Source organism: Protopterus annectens, chromosome 11.part0, assembly GCF_019279795.1.
Source record: "Protopterus annectens isolate FY-2018-M chromosome 11.part0, PAN1.0, whole genome shotgun sequence".
Classification (NCBI taxonomy): domain Eukaryota; kingdom Metazoa; phylum Chordata; order Ceratodontiformes; family Protopteridae; genus Protopterus; species Protopterus annectens.
The window spans coordinates 129227113-129241232 of record NC_056745.1 but is presented as its reverse complement, the minus strand read 5'-3'; the positions used below and the strand labels follow the sequence as shown (position 1 = coordinate 129241232).

Here is a 14120-nt window from a genome sequence, read left to right as displayed (position 1 = left end):
TAGATCTATTGAGCACATCCACTCGTCCTTCTGTAAGAATGGAAGGATCGATTGAAGCGTGACCATTCGGAACTTTTCTTTCTTGACAAAAGTATTGAGGTAAGCTTAGGTCTAGAATGGGTCTCCAGTCCCCTGTTTTCTTTGGAACTAAAAAGAACCTTGAGTAAGTCCCGAATCCTTGCTGGTCCGCTGGGACTGGCTGGATGACTCTTTTCTAGCAGCTTTGAAATTTCTAAAGCTGCTGGCTCTCGCAGATGGGGCGGTACATCTGGGAGTCTTTTCTTTGGAATGGGATAGGATAGGAAGGGTATGGAATAACCTCTGGTAACTACGCTTTTTACCCACTTGTCTGTAGTTATACCTTGCCAGGCCTGAGGGTATAAAGCTAAGCGACCCCCGACTGCCTCCAGAGCAGGACAGTCGGGCCTCCTCTCAGGAGTGCTGGAAAGGTTTACCAGGGAGTGTATCCCTGTCACCTTGATGTTGCGGACCCCCTCTGCCGCCAGGGCGGCGTCTTCCACCTCTGCCCCTCCTCTGCCTCTAAAGGAGCATCACCCTGTGTGCCTGAGAAAGACCCTTGGGGTTTTGAAACCACATTTTCCACCGCGTTGCCCTTTGGGGTGCGGTCTAGTTGGGGTGGAAAACGGACTCCGACAGCAGACTGAGTCTTTCCCTCTTGTTCACACCGGGTAAGGGTCTCCTTTACTTTGGGGCCAAAAGAGTGGCACCGTCAAATGGGGCGTTTGTAAAGGAAGACTTGAAGGCTTCCGCAAAGGAGCATAGGCATCCAGGATTGTCTTGAAGAGCAATCGCTGAAGCTGCTGCCCTACTCGAACCTTCGCTGCATAAGAAATCAGCCTCATGGACGAGTTAACAATCGATGTTAGGGTATTAAGTTGCGCTGTCACTTTCTCTGAGACAGCTGCATCTGTAGTACCCTGGAGGGTATCTCCCAACTCTTTGACTAGATCCCTCTGCAAACGTGTAAAATGGGTCAAATAGTTCAGGGACCGCATGGAAAAAGCCGCTGAACTAAAATGCTTCCCATATCTATCCATCGTCCTAGAATCTTTATTAGGCGGATGGACAGACGAAGAAGACTCCGACATCTCCCTTTTCGTGGCTGCAGCCACCACCATAGCGTCTACTGGAACTCCTTTTGTAAGGTAGGACTTATCCTGAGGTGCTGTGATGTACTTGTTCGGTTTCCTAGGAACAGGTTCCACTGTGTCAGGAGCCTCCCACCCTTGAGCAATAAGTTCCATTAGTTCGCCGGCGGACTGACCCAGGAGGAGGAAGGGCGGGCACCAAATGCCTTCAGCAGAACTGACTCATCCTCAGAAGGGGGAAGGGACTGCCAGTCACCTCTCTGTTTCAGGATCTCCAGAATGTCTGAAAAAGAGACATCTTCTGAAGGTGACTTAGTGGACCCCTCTGACTCATCTAAGTCAGTATCAGATGTTATGGATTCCTGTGGAGAATCCAAGTGTCTCCTCTTACACAGTCTCTTCCTAGGGACTTCCTCGTGGGGAGCATCCGAAGAAGCCTCGGAGGAAGAGGGGCACCTCCAGGGGTGGCTGAGACACTGGTGCCCGACGCTTGGATGTGGCCGTAGGTGCAGATGAAGACAAAGGCCCTTTATGGGGAGGAGAAACTGCTTCCACTGATGTGGTTGTCTGGGTAGACAACACCTTCCTCATCAGGTCGACGCCCCGGTCCCGCATCGAAGAGTCCCCGGTTCGAAAAATGGGAAGAATCCCGACACGGGCACGAAGGCATCGACCCGAGGACGGAGCCGAATCGATCCGTGCGAGGCCCGAGGGAGAGTCGGAACCGACACGCCGGTTCGACTCGGCCCCGGAACCAAGAACAGACCGTCGGCTCGGTGACTCGGTACGTCCGACGGAGTCGAGGTGAGGTAAACAGACCGAGAAAAGACGGTTCTGGACCCGAGGGCTCCACAATCAGCAGATCAGCCTCTTCCGGCTCCAAAGACTGAATCGGTCTCGGAGGAGGAATGGATGGAGATACAGGAAGGCCTTCAAGTTTCGACACCAACTGGGTGGAAACCGAAATAAGTTTAGAGAGGGCCGAATGCTCCAACAACTTCTGCACCACGCGATCCACATCGACATCCGAAAGTTTGGAGGAAGAACGGGTCGAAGGAACCGACGGAGCCGACCTCAATATGGCGAAGGAGGAGCTCCATCACCGGTTCCAAGACTCGAGGCTCAGGAACCGACACCAGTTGAACACTCGGCCCGAAGTCTGTGGAACCGGTGATCTAACCTTTGAAGAAGAGCTCGGAGCCGATGACTTAGGCTCACGTCTTCGATTCCTTAGAGGACTTGATGCCTGGTCAGAAGCATCCAAAGCCTCTTGGAAAGCTGGTTTCAGAAGACCTCTGTCCATCAGTTTCCTGCGCCTATCTGTCATGACCCTCCCACTAAAAGAGTGACAGATGGAGCAATCCTCTTGTAAGTGAAGAGGGCCAAGGCAGTAGACGCAGGAACTGTGGTTGTCAGTGACCGACATTTTTTGGCCACACTGACAACGTTTGAAACCAGACTTTGCTTTCTCCGACATAGTACAACAATATGTAACTACAGAAAAACACAGTCAATCAGAGTAAAAAGTCACAATCAGGTTAATGTCAAATCCGGTTAAATTGTCCAATATGGTAGATGTGAAGGGAGTAGGCCCCGATACAAAAATACCGAAAATAAGGTTAACGGTACCAAGGAATTACGGAACCAAAACACAATCACACTTCTTAATAAAGCTAATATCAACTAGAATATATTTCTTAATAAAATACAACAAAAAAGTTATATCTTAGCTTAGAAACTCTCGAGCTAGCTCCCAACGATGCTGCAGCGGCAAACTAGATCTGAGGTAAAGGCAGAGGGGGATTGTGGGTATTAGATTGTCTCGAGCTTCTTCTCGATGCAGAGCTTGCAAGAGGCCGGCACGGAGCCGAGGATCGGCTCCAAACCCATGTGTAAGAACAAACGGCGAGATTGAACACTATCACATTAGCCTTCGGAAATGACGGACTGTACCCATTTGTCTTGAGTCAGGGATAGCCAGGCTTTTGGGTACAGTGACAACCTTCCCCCGACTGCCTCCGAAGGTGGGCAGCCAGGCAACACCTCAGGGATGCTGAAAGGGCTTATCAGAGAAGGCTTCTCGATTGCCCTGGTTCTGCGGAGCCCCCCTGCCTCGAGGGCGACGTCTACCATTGTTATTCCCGCCTCTGCCTCTGGCGGGTAACGACTTTGTCGCCAGGCGAAGTCCCTTGATTTTGTTTACGGAACCACATTTTCCCACTTTTCTGGCCTTTGGGGTAAGGCCTAGGAGGAGTAGAAAAACGGACTCCGACGGCAGAAAGAGTCTTGCCATCAGTCTCGCACCTAGTCAAGGTTTCTTTCACTTGAGGACCAAAGAGAGATGATCCATCAAACGGGGAGTTAGTGAAAGAAGTCTTGAAGGGTCCCAAAATTGCATAGCCGCATCCAGGCATGCCTACGTAAGGCCACACCTGTCCCTGCGGACCTACTCGCTCCATCAGCCGCATAAGAAAGGAGGCGCATGGAGGAGTTGGCTATGGAGTTAAGGGTAGCCAGCTGAATGTTCATTTTATCTTGAAACCCCGCAGCTGTAGGATCCTTCAACATGTCACTCGCTTCTTTAATCAAGTCCCTTTGAAGACGAGTGAAATGGCACAGGTAGTTCAGCGAACGCATAGTAAATGTCGCTGACGAAAACATCCGCTTCCCGTACCTGTCCATGGACCTAGATTCCTTGTTAGGTGGATGAACAGGTACTGAAGGATCAGCTAGTTCCTTCTTAGTGGCAGCAGCTACCACCATAGCATCCACAGAAACTCCTTTTGTCAAGAACTGCTTGTCTGCTGGTGCCGTTATGAATTTGGAGGGTCTCCTGGGAGTGGGGTCCACTGAATCAGGAGCCGTCCATGCCTTTAGCAACCACCTGCATGAGGGGTCAAAGGGGGACACCCAGGAGGTGGAAGGCGAGAGCCAAACTCCTCAAGATATACAGATTCATCCTCCGAAGGGTTAAGGGCTGGCCAATTTCCCTCTGCTTCAGGATCTCTAGAATGTCTGCAAAGAGACATCTTCAGAAGGGGAACGGGGAACCCTCGGAATCATCTAAATCTGTATCAGATGTGATTGACTCAGGTGAGTCAATGTGTTTCCTCTTACACTTCCTCTTCCGAGGGGCTCTTCTGCCAAGTCAGGAGAGGCCTCGGAAGAGGATGAGATCCCACAGGGGTTCCTGAGGAGCTGGCTCTCTGCGGTCCGGGATGAGGGAGTGAGTCGACTTGACATGAGGCACCGAGAGGGAGGGGACGGTGCCGACTGTGGGTAGAGCCAGGCTCTAACACACTCCGCATGACCTCAGCACCCCTGTCAGGCAAAGCCAGAGGTCCCGCCCGAAGCTGAGAACCCCTCGGCACTGACAGTGATGGCTCGAGGCCGATGTCGGAGCCGAACTCACCAGCCAGCTCCGAGAGGAAGAGCGGGTCGGACAAGGGTCCGATGCCACTCACCCCTCGGAGCCGACGGAAGTCGGCCGAGATTCTTCCAAGGAAGAAATCGGAGCGACGGAGCGAAGACGATTGTATCGGCTCGGCTATCACAGTCTCGGTTCCGACGACCCGGCCCGAGCTCAAGAGAGTCGAAGGAGGAATATATTGGACAGGGGCAGGCATCGACTGATAAGTCGGGCACTGAAGCATCTGGGCCAGTGCCTCGACTCAAGAAGTCGACTCACTACCCTCTGAAGGTCATGATCCGACAGCCTCGATGACCTAGAGGAGTGAGATCTTTGGCTCCGTTCAGACAGCAGGGGAGATCCTGGAGCCGAATGAACGGAGCCAAGGGATGGTGACCTGGACCTCTTCTAGTTGTCGGCTCCGAAGGTCTGGTCGGAGCCGACACGGAATTTCTAATACCTCGGCTCCAGCCGAGCCAAGGGAACCACAGAAACTGTGGACTGAGACTCATCGGCTCCAGCCGAGCCGATGTAGGCAGAGGTTTAGAAGCCTTAGGTCTCGGCTCAGTTGTCGGAGCCAAGACCTAGATGCCTTGGAGGGCTTCCTGAAGACACAGTAAGGGAATCCTCTGGCTTGAGTAAGCCTCTTAAAATTAACTTATTTTTCTTTCCTGCAGGACCCTGGGGCTGAAGCCATGGCAAACAGCACAGGAGTCCTGCAGGTGCAAAGGTCCCAGACAGTAGACAAGAAGTGTGAGCGTCTGTCAGAGACATTTTCTGACAGCATGCATCACACTTCTTGAATCCGGAGACCTTTGCTTCTTTAGACATCTCAAAGGTGTAATCACACACACAGTCACAAACACACTGATTACACCCTGTCTAGTTTAACTTAAAATAAAACAACTAGCTAGGTTTTAAAATTAAGAAAAAATAACACACACACACTCCACTAGGGAAAGAAAAAGGCCTGTAGGCCCAGGGAAGAACTTAAAGTTCCTGTGGGGAAAAAACAGGAATTTTTAAGAAAGGGGATAAGAATTCCTCTAAACTAAGGGAAATAAGTATAAATATTAAAATTAAAGGGGTTTTAATACACTAACTTTACAAGAAAGTCACTTACCAAGAACCGGTAGAAAACCAACACCTCGATCGCTGTAGCGGCAAACGAGATCTGAGGTAACTCTCGCCTAGCATTGTGGGATATAAGGGGAGCCTCGAGCCGGTGGAACCAACTCTCGAGCTTTTAGAGAGTGGCCGAGTCGGAGCCGAGGTCGGCTCCGAACCCATCCAGCAAGAATGAAGGCGAGATAGACAACTTAACATCTTTTGGTTTCACTTGATGTTGTTTCTTTATTTACATCCATACCAAATAACACAGGAATGGATTATGTTAGGCTCTTATTAATTAAAGGAGGAATGCCAAGGGATCTCATTATGAGATACATGTTATTGTTGGACATTGCCTCATAGTAAGACATTGTCCCGTTCGATTCTCAGCTAGAGCGTCTTCTGTGTAGAGGCATACGTGAATGGGGCGTGCCTTCGTTGAAGGTTGTGCGTCAGGGCTGGTAACCCGGTACGTAAAAATCCACTACCAATCATTAGCGGACTGGAGTTCCGCTGTGGCGACCCCTAACCAGGAAAAGCCGAAAGACAAACAAATATATGAAGAGGAATATTTTCTACAAACCAAGGGGGTGGCAATGGGCACCCCGTGTGCGAACTCATATGCCAACCTAGTGCTGGCATATTGGGAGAAGACATACGTGTTGAACAGTGGAGATTATGAGTATATTGGTTACTACAAACGTTTTGTAGATGATTTTTCTTGCATGGAAGGGCACTAGTGAACGACTGGAAAAATTTGTGGAATAGCTGAATGGGACAACAGATTTTCTGTCTTTTGAATGTGTTAGTTCCCATAAGAGATTACAATTTTTAGATGTGCAATTGAGCAAGGAGGAAGATAGATTACACACTAATATGTTTAGGAAACAATGTTGGAAAAACAGCTTGTTACATCGGAGCAGCATGCATCCAACCCACATTTATCCTAACAATGACGAGTCAAATACTACGGGTATCAAGACTTACTAGTCATGATGAATCTTACAAAGAAGCATGTAAGACATTGGCAGATAACTTTAAACAACGAGGTTATAAAGATGGTGAGCTAGAGAGATTTATGTATAATAGTAGGTCACATAGGAATAGAAAAGGAAGACCATACTTCCAAAGTATTACAAATATTGACAGGGTTGATGAAGGCTTGAATCAAAGAGGAAATGAGGGGCTTAAAGTGATTATTCCATTTACTAATAGGAATAATAAGGTAAGAGAAGTAAGGGAGAGAAATTGGAGATTATTGAATGTAGATATCATCAGTACGATAGCAGGTAATAGGCCAAAATACACGTACAGAAACACAAAATCACTAAAGTGATTACTCTTATGACCAAGAAAAGATTCATACTATAAGATATTCAGACAGACAGGGGACATTTGCTTGTAGGGGCTGCAACTAGTGCCCATATATGGCAGTTGATAATACATCTGTTCACCCTGATACTAGACAGGATTATGTGTTTAAACAACATGCAGATTGTAAGACGAGGGACTTGTACCTGGCACAGTGCCAGGCATGCAAATCCTTCTATTTAGGTAAAACCAATAGGACCCTCAGAGAAAGAGTAAGTGATCATATTTATGCTATAAACAAAGATAAGAAAGCATTAGCTAAACATGTGCTAACCTATGGTACGACACAAGTTTAAGTTTAGAGCATTAGAATTAAGAAATCAGGCAGATTAGGGAATGTTAAGACTTACACAGAGGGTAGACAAAGTAGATGGATAATAAGCTTGCAAGCACATAAAATAAGTGGACTGAATGATAGGATGACATTAAAACCTTTTTTATCAGCAAGACCACATGCACATTCGTCACTTTAAATAGAATTTTGATTTTCACAGTTTCATGTGGATGATTTTTAGACACAAGCATACGTATATACTGTTTTCAGTTGTTAGAACGAACTACACTACATACATTTTTTAATTTTAAATTTAAATATAAAAGTGTACGTTTTTTGTGATATTTATAAACATATGTATTATATTTATATATTGAATGCACATGTGCTTTACAAGTTTTTTTTATGATGCATGCTTTATTTATGTAAATATTTTGAAGAATGTTGTTTATAAAGCATGTCTTTAAATTTCAACATGATGTCATAATTGTTTCTGTTGAACCATAGGCCAGGAAGGGTTTGAATTTACTATTTATGGTTGGCAGTTAATGTTTTTTACTTAAAGTCTGATGAAACGTTGCAATAACGTGAAAGCGTTCACTGTCTTTATAATCTGTTGGATTAAACGTTTTGTTTTAAAAGGATTATCTGCTTTGGTGTTGTCTTTTTCAGCTATTTTTGGATTTTTCTATGTTTATTCTGAAAGGCACTTTTATCCAGGACTGATAAAAGTGTTTTTCTTTTCATAGGCAAATGATAATGCTTTGAAAAGGTGTGAACAGAACTCCATGTAGCAGCCTCTAGAATGTCTTTGGTTGGTACTCCTCTGAGAAAGGCTGCTGAAGTAGCTCTGGTGGAATGAGACCTAATGCCTTTGGACACAGTTTGCCATGGTGTAAGTAGCAGAAACGAATGCAGTGGCTTATCCACTTCGAAATAGTCTGCTTTGAAATAGCCTTTCCTTCTGATCCTTGCTCAGTTTTTCTTAGAGCTTTTGTCATGCTCAAGTAGAATCTTAGCTGTCTGTGTACGTCCAAGGAATGCAGAATTATCTCCCCCTTGTTCTGCGGATTTGGATAAAAGGTTGGCAGATTAATAGTTTGGTTAAGAGCCACAATGGAAACCACCTTAGGCATAAATGTTGGATTTGTCCTCAGAGACACCCTGTCTGGGTAAAATATGATAAAAGACTCCACAGCCATGAAGGCCTGTAGCTGTGAAACTCTTCTTGCTGAAGTAATTGCTAGTAACAGAGGTGTTTTCCAAAAGAACTTTATATCAGCTGGTTCAAATGGAGGCAGGGTGAGTTTTTCCACCACATAATTGAGGTCCCATGCAGGTATTGGTGATCTTCTAGGAGGCCTTAAATTTTCGGCTCCTCTAAGATGCTGCTTTAGTAAAGTATGAGAAAAGATTGATGGCTCTGTATTGTAATGAGTCAAAATGGCAGAGGCATGGATTTTAATTGATGAGAAAGATAGGCCTTTGTCAAGCATCTCAGTCAAGTATTGTAATATCTGAGGAATATTTGGTTCTGCTGCATCAGTTCCTTGTGCATGATTCCAAGCACAGAATTTCTTTCATTTATCAGCATAAGATTTTCTAGTAAGAGGCCTTCTGGCTTCCAAAATGACATCCATCACAGCTTTACTGAGAGGTGTTGTTTGTATAACTACATGATCAGCCATGCTGCCAGATTCAGTGTCTGGAGTTGATTGTGCAGGATCTGATTGTTTTGTCAGGACAGTAAGTTGTGGTCTTTGAGGCAAGGTCCAAGCTGGGTATTGAGACAAGTTCCTTAGGATTGGGTACCAGTATTGGCGAGGCCAGTCCGGGGCAATAAGTATCATTGTTGGTTTCTCTTGTCTGACTTTTAGTAGGACCTCGGGAAGAAGAAGCAGAGGAGGAAAGGCATAAACTGATAGGGTTTTTCCAACTGAAGGATAGGGCATCCACTTTCCATGCTTGTCTGTGATAAGTCCTTGTGCAGAATCTTTTCAATTGATAATTTTGAGGAGAGGCAAACAGATTTATGTCTGGGCTCTCCCCCCCCCCCATTTCTTTTTTATCATTCTGAAGACTTGTGGATCTAGTTTCCACCTGTGAGGGTCCATAAGGTTTCTGCTTAAATTGTCTGCCAGTGTATTTTGTTTTCCTGGCAGGAATTAAGCTTGAAGATGTATTTGGTAAGTCAAAGCTGTGTCCCACAGTGCCATGGCTAATCTGCAAAGGGGGTATGAGTTTGTGCCCCCCTGCTTGTTTATATACCACATAACTGTGGTGTTTCCGTCTTTATCAGTAGTTGCCCTGGATGAAGTAAGTCCTTGAAGGCTGTCAGGGCATTTTGAACAGCTAGCATCTCTTTTTGGTTAATATGCAGATGCATTTGTTTTGGGGTCCATATGCCCTGAATGCATCTTCCCGTCATGTGGGCCCACCAGGCATAATCTGATGCATGTGTTAAGGTTTGGCTGGCAGGGAGTAGGGTGAAGGCCCGTTCCATGTTTTGGTGACATGCCTTTGTCCACCACAAACTCCTGATGTAGGCAGGGAATGAGAGGAATCCTTGTTTCCAGACTAACAATGTTGACTCCATAAACTTTTTAAGTACCACTGAAGTTTCCTCATATGCAGTCTTGCATATGGAATCAGTAGGATGCAGGATACCATGAAGCCCAAAGCCTGCAGAGTTTGTCTTGCAGATAACTGGGTTTTGGTTGCCATCAGTTTGAAGTAAGTAGTCAGTTGCCTTTGCCTGGCATGAGGTAAGCCATCTGGGCAGTTGTATTCAAGCTTGCACCCAGGAATGTTATCTTTTGAGAGGGTACCAGTTGTGATTTATTTCCATTTACTGTGTACCCTAGGCATGTTAGTAACCTTTTCACAAACGCCAGGTGTTGAAGAATGCCCTTGTTCGCTGCTTGAATGAGACAGTCATCCAAGTAAGGATATATTTGTATACTTCTTTGTCTGCAGAAAGCAATCACTGGTGCCTGGCACTTTGTAAAGCCTCTGGGGGCAGTAGATATGCCAATGGGCAGTGCAGAGAATTGGTAATGCATTAAGCCAGCCTTGAATCTGAGGTATCTTCTGCATGACTGCCTTACTGGGACATGCAGGTATGCCTCTTTTAGGTCTAATGTCACCAGCCAAGCATTCCTACCCAGCATGGGCAGAAGCTGCTGCAAAGTCAGCATTTTGAATTTTGGAATGTCCAGGTATGTGTTCAAAATCGATAAATCCAGTATTGGCCACCAGGCCTTGTCCTTTCTGGGTATCAAGAACAGTCGAGTAAAAACCTTGTCCTTTTTCCTGTTCTGGTACTGGCTGAATGGCCCCCATATCCATGAGGGACGTAACCTTGTTTTTCTGTGCCTCTGCCCATTGATTTTTTGGCAGATCTGGCCAACCGTTTGCCATTGGCAGAGTATGGATATGGAATCTGTATCCCTATGATACTATGCTTAGCACCCACTTGTCCTGGGTAATTAACTGCCAGTTTTGAGCAAAAAGTGCTAATTTCCCCCCTAAGGGTGCTGCCAAAAGGTAAGTGCTTGGTGAAGGCAGAGGGAAGTCATTGGGACTGTTTTCTGTAGGTTTGTGCTTTATCTCCTCCAGATTTGGAAGTAAAAGCGCCCCATTGCTTTGGCCTGTTTGAATCTTGTGCCTGGTATCTGGAACCCTTAGGGTGTCTGGATTTGCCCCTTTGAGCTCTGTCTGACACAGGAAAGGACCAATTTTTTGTAGGCCAGTGTCTACTGAATTTTGGTGGCTGCACTTGCCTTTTACAGTTTGCATAGAATTAGCTTTGTCTTCCATTTTCTTTAACACCTCTTCTGCTTTAATAGAGTATAATGCTGTAAAGGTGCATCCAGTAATTTAGCTTTAACATGATCAGGCAAATTTTGCTCTTTTAGCCAGGCATGCCTCCTAATCACAGATCCAGTAACTGCAGCCCTGCAGGAGGCCTCTAAGGAATCAAAACCACATTGCAAAGTATGTTTTCCAACCTGGTCAGCTGCATGCAATTATTTTCTGCACATTCAGAAATCAACATTTTCTGTTTCAGCAATCTCATAACATGTTGTTGATACTTGAGCATATGAAACTGTCAGTTTAAGGCCCTAATTGCCAAGGTTGCAGACGTATAATCCTTTTTACCCCATCTATCCAGTGCCCTTGAATCTCTGTCAGAGGGGGTAAGATTTTTTGCTGTTGAGGCCTTAATTCTCTTTGGACCCTGTGAAATAGTTTCAGGATCAGCAGCAGGGTTTTTAAATAAAACTTTGTGTGAGTCAGGGACCCTGTAATATCCATTAGGCTTGCTGGGAGCTGGAGGTAAGGAGTCAGGGGTCAAGTTTGGCTCCGAAAACACATCATCCACAATGTCTAAAACAGGGGGTATTGCTAAAGGCCTGTGCTGAGCGAGAAGGAAATCCCAGAGTCTCTTTTTTGATTCTGAGAAATCTTGACTCTACCAGTGAAAATGCTCCCTCAAAGTATGCATGGTTTCTCCAAATGAATAATCCTCAGGAGGTGATGCAGATGGTATGGACTCCTCTCTGCATCAGAATCCTCATAGGGAGGTTTAGATAATTCCCGATCAGAAGAGGAATCAGAAGAAATAGAAACCTTCTCTGAAGATTTATAATCAGTGTCTTGCCTAGGCCTCTTATCAGGAGGGGGATGGGAAACCCTGATCAGAGTAATAAGGTCTTCAGCCATTTTGATCATCTTGTTTTTTTAGGCACAGAGGCCTCTGCACGTGGCTCATATGTCGGTTTTTTAGTTTTAGAAGTTGCTTTTGTCTTTGGTTTTGCAGCTGTCGTCGGTTTGATATAAAAATGTTGAGGCCTGAATACACCCTCAGAAGCCGGTGCCTGCTCAGTGGCTCCGGACCCATCCGAGGGAGATACATCCGTGGGGTCCAATACTTTGAATATCTCGTGGCGTGCCGGACTCCACATGGGTCTCGGTAGGGGCCTGCGAATTGAAAGTAGCGGGTATGAGGGGCTGTGAAAGTGCCTCACTGAGTAGCGGCGAACCAGCGACTGGCTTAGGAGAAGCTTAGTCTGTTTTGGACCTAGGCTGTCCGTCTCTGTCCTCTTCTTTGCATTTTTTTATGTACTCCGGAAGTCAGATTACTATCGGACGACATTTCTGGGTAGTTAAATCAGTTTCCAAAATACTTTGAGGCAAAAATACACAGACGTTTAATAGTGCGTGGATTTAAATCAGCACAAAACAGACAGCCAGGCACGTTGCGATCAGGGCCTAGGCAAGGAATACAGTATAAATGGAAATCCTTATTAGGCATTTCCTTCCCACAAGTAATACAATTATTAACTTTTTCTGACATCAGTATGGTATGGAGTAAGAAAAAGGTTTCCCCAATGGGGTACTTAGCTTTAATGAAGACTTCGGTTCTGAAACTCTAACTCTAATATTTCAGGAGTCGGCCGACTGGCACTTGCAAAATGCTTCTGCTTCGGGCACCACGTGGCAAGAAAGACTAAAGAAAATGGCGTTGGCTGCTTGTTTTATACCCCTGACGTCATGGAAGAGGAGACAGCAAACGACGCAGAACCCAGTACTTTGGAATTCAGGCCAACTGAGTGGAACCTGCCAGCAGATTACCCAAATGTAATGACTGCAACAGTGAAACACGAAGAACAATGTTTTGAGGGGGATTGCCTACTGAATCTTGGAGGCTACACTTGCAAAAAATCTTTGACTGTTTGCATACACTTAGCCTTTTCTTCCACCTTTTTTAAAACCTCTTCTGCTTTGGTGCCAAACAGATGGTCTTTGTTGAGAGGAGCATCCAATAATTTTGAATTGACATGATCTGGCAACGTCTGCTCCTTAAACCAGGCATGCCTTCTAAGTACAGAACCTGTGACTGCTGCCCTGCAAAATGCTTCTAGGGCATCAAACCCACATTGCAGGGTATGCTTGATGACTTGGCTTGCAGAATGCATAAGCTCCTGTAATTTTTTTATTTTCTGCACAGTCAGGAAAGGGAGATAATTTTTGTTCAATAAGTTCCATAGTATGTTGCTGGTATTTCAGCATGTGGAACTGACAACTCAATGCTCTAACGGCGAGAGTTGCAGAGGTGTATACTTTTTTACCCCATCTGTCTAAAACTCGGGAATCCCTGCCCAAGGGCGTGGGATTCTTAGCTGTAGTTGCTTTTATTCCTTTAGGTCCTTGGGAGATGACCTCTGGGTCAGCAGTAAGATTTCTGAAGAGAAATTTGAGAGAGTCTGGGACTCTGTAGTACCTATCAGGTTTCCTTGGAGCAAGGGGTAAAGTATCAGGAGTTGCACTGGATTCCATAAAGACATCATACACAACATCCAGAACAGGAGAGACAGCCAAGGGTCTGTGCTGTGATAAATCTAAAAATTCCTAGAGTCTCCTTTTGGACTGAGGATAATCCTGGAATTCCCAATGGAAATGCTCTCTCAAAGTATGTAAGGTTTCCCAAAAAGAAAATTCCTCTGGAGGGGAGGCAGAAGGAATGGATTCCTCTGCATCCGAGTCCTCATAGGCAGATAAAGGCAAGTCTTCATATTTCAGAAACCTCAGAGTCAACGGACTCGGTCAGATAAACCTGCAGCAGACAAGTCTCTTTTCCTTTTAGCAGGGGAAGGCTGGCTTCCCCTAATCAGCATGCTTAGGTCTTCAGTCATTTTAAGCATCTGAGATTGTGGCAAGGAAGCAGTCGTTGAGTTTGGGTCATTGTTTTTTTAAGCTTAGCTCGTACTCTTGGCCTTAGAAACTCGGTAGTTTTAGAAAGAACTGAAGACATGCCAGTAGAAGTCTGTTTAAGTCGAATATC

General features: G+C 45.6%; 1 protein-coding gene across 1 annotated transcript in view; it reads right to left on the bottom strand.

Annotated features, from left to right (window-relative positions):
• The window catches only part of ADIPOR2 (adiponectin receptor 2), a 402613-nt gene that overhangs the window by 281870 nt on the left and 106623 nt on the right, over positions 1-14120 (bottom strand). The gene's annotated exons all lie outside the window — the stretch shown is intronic.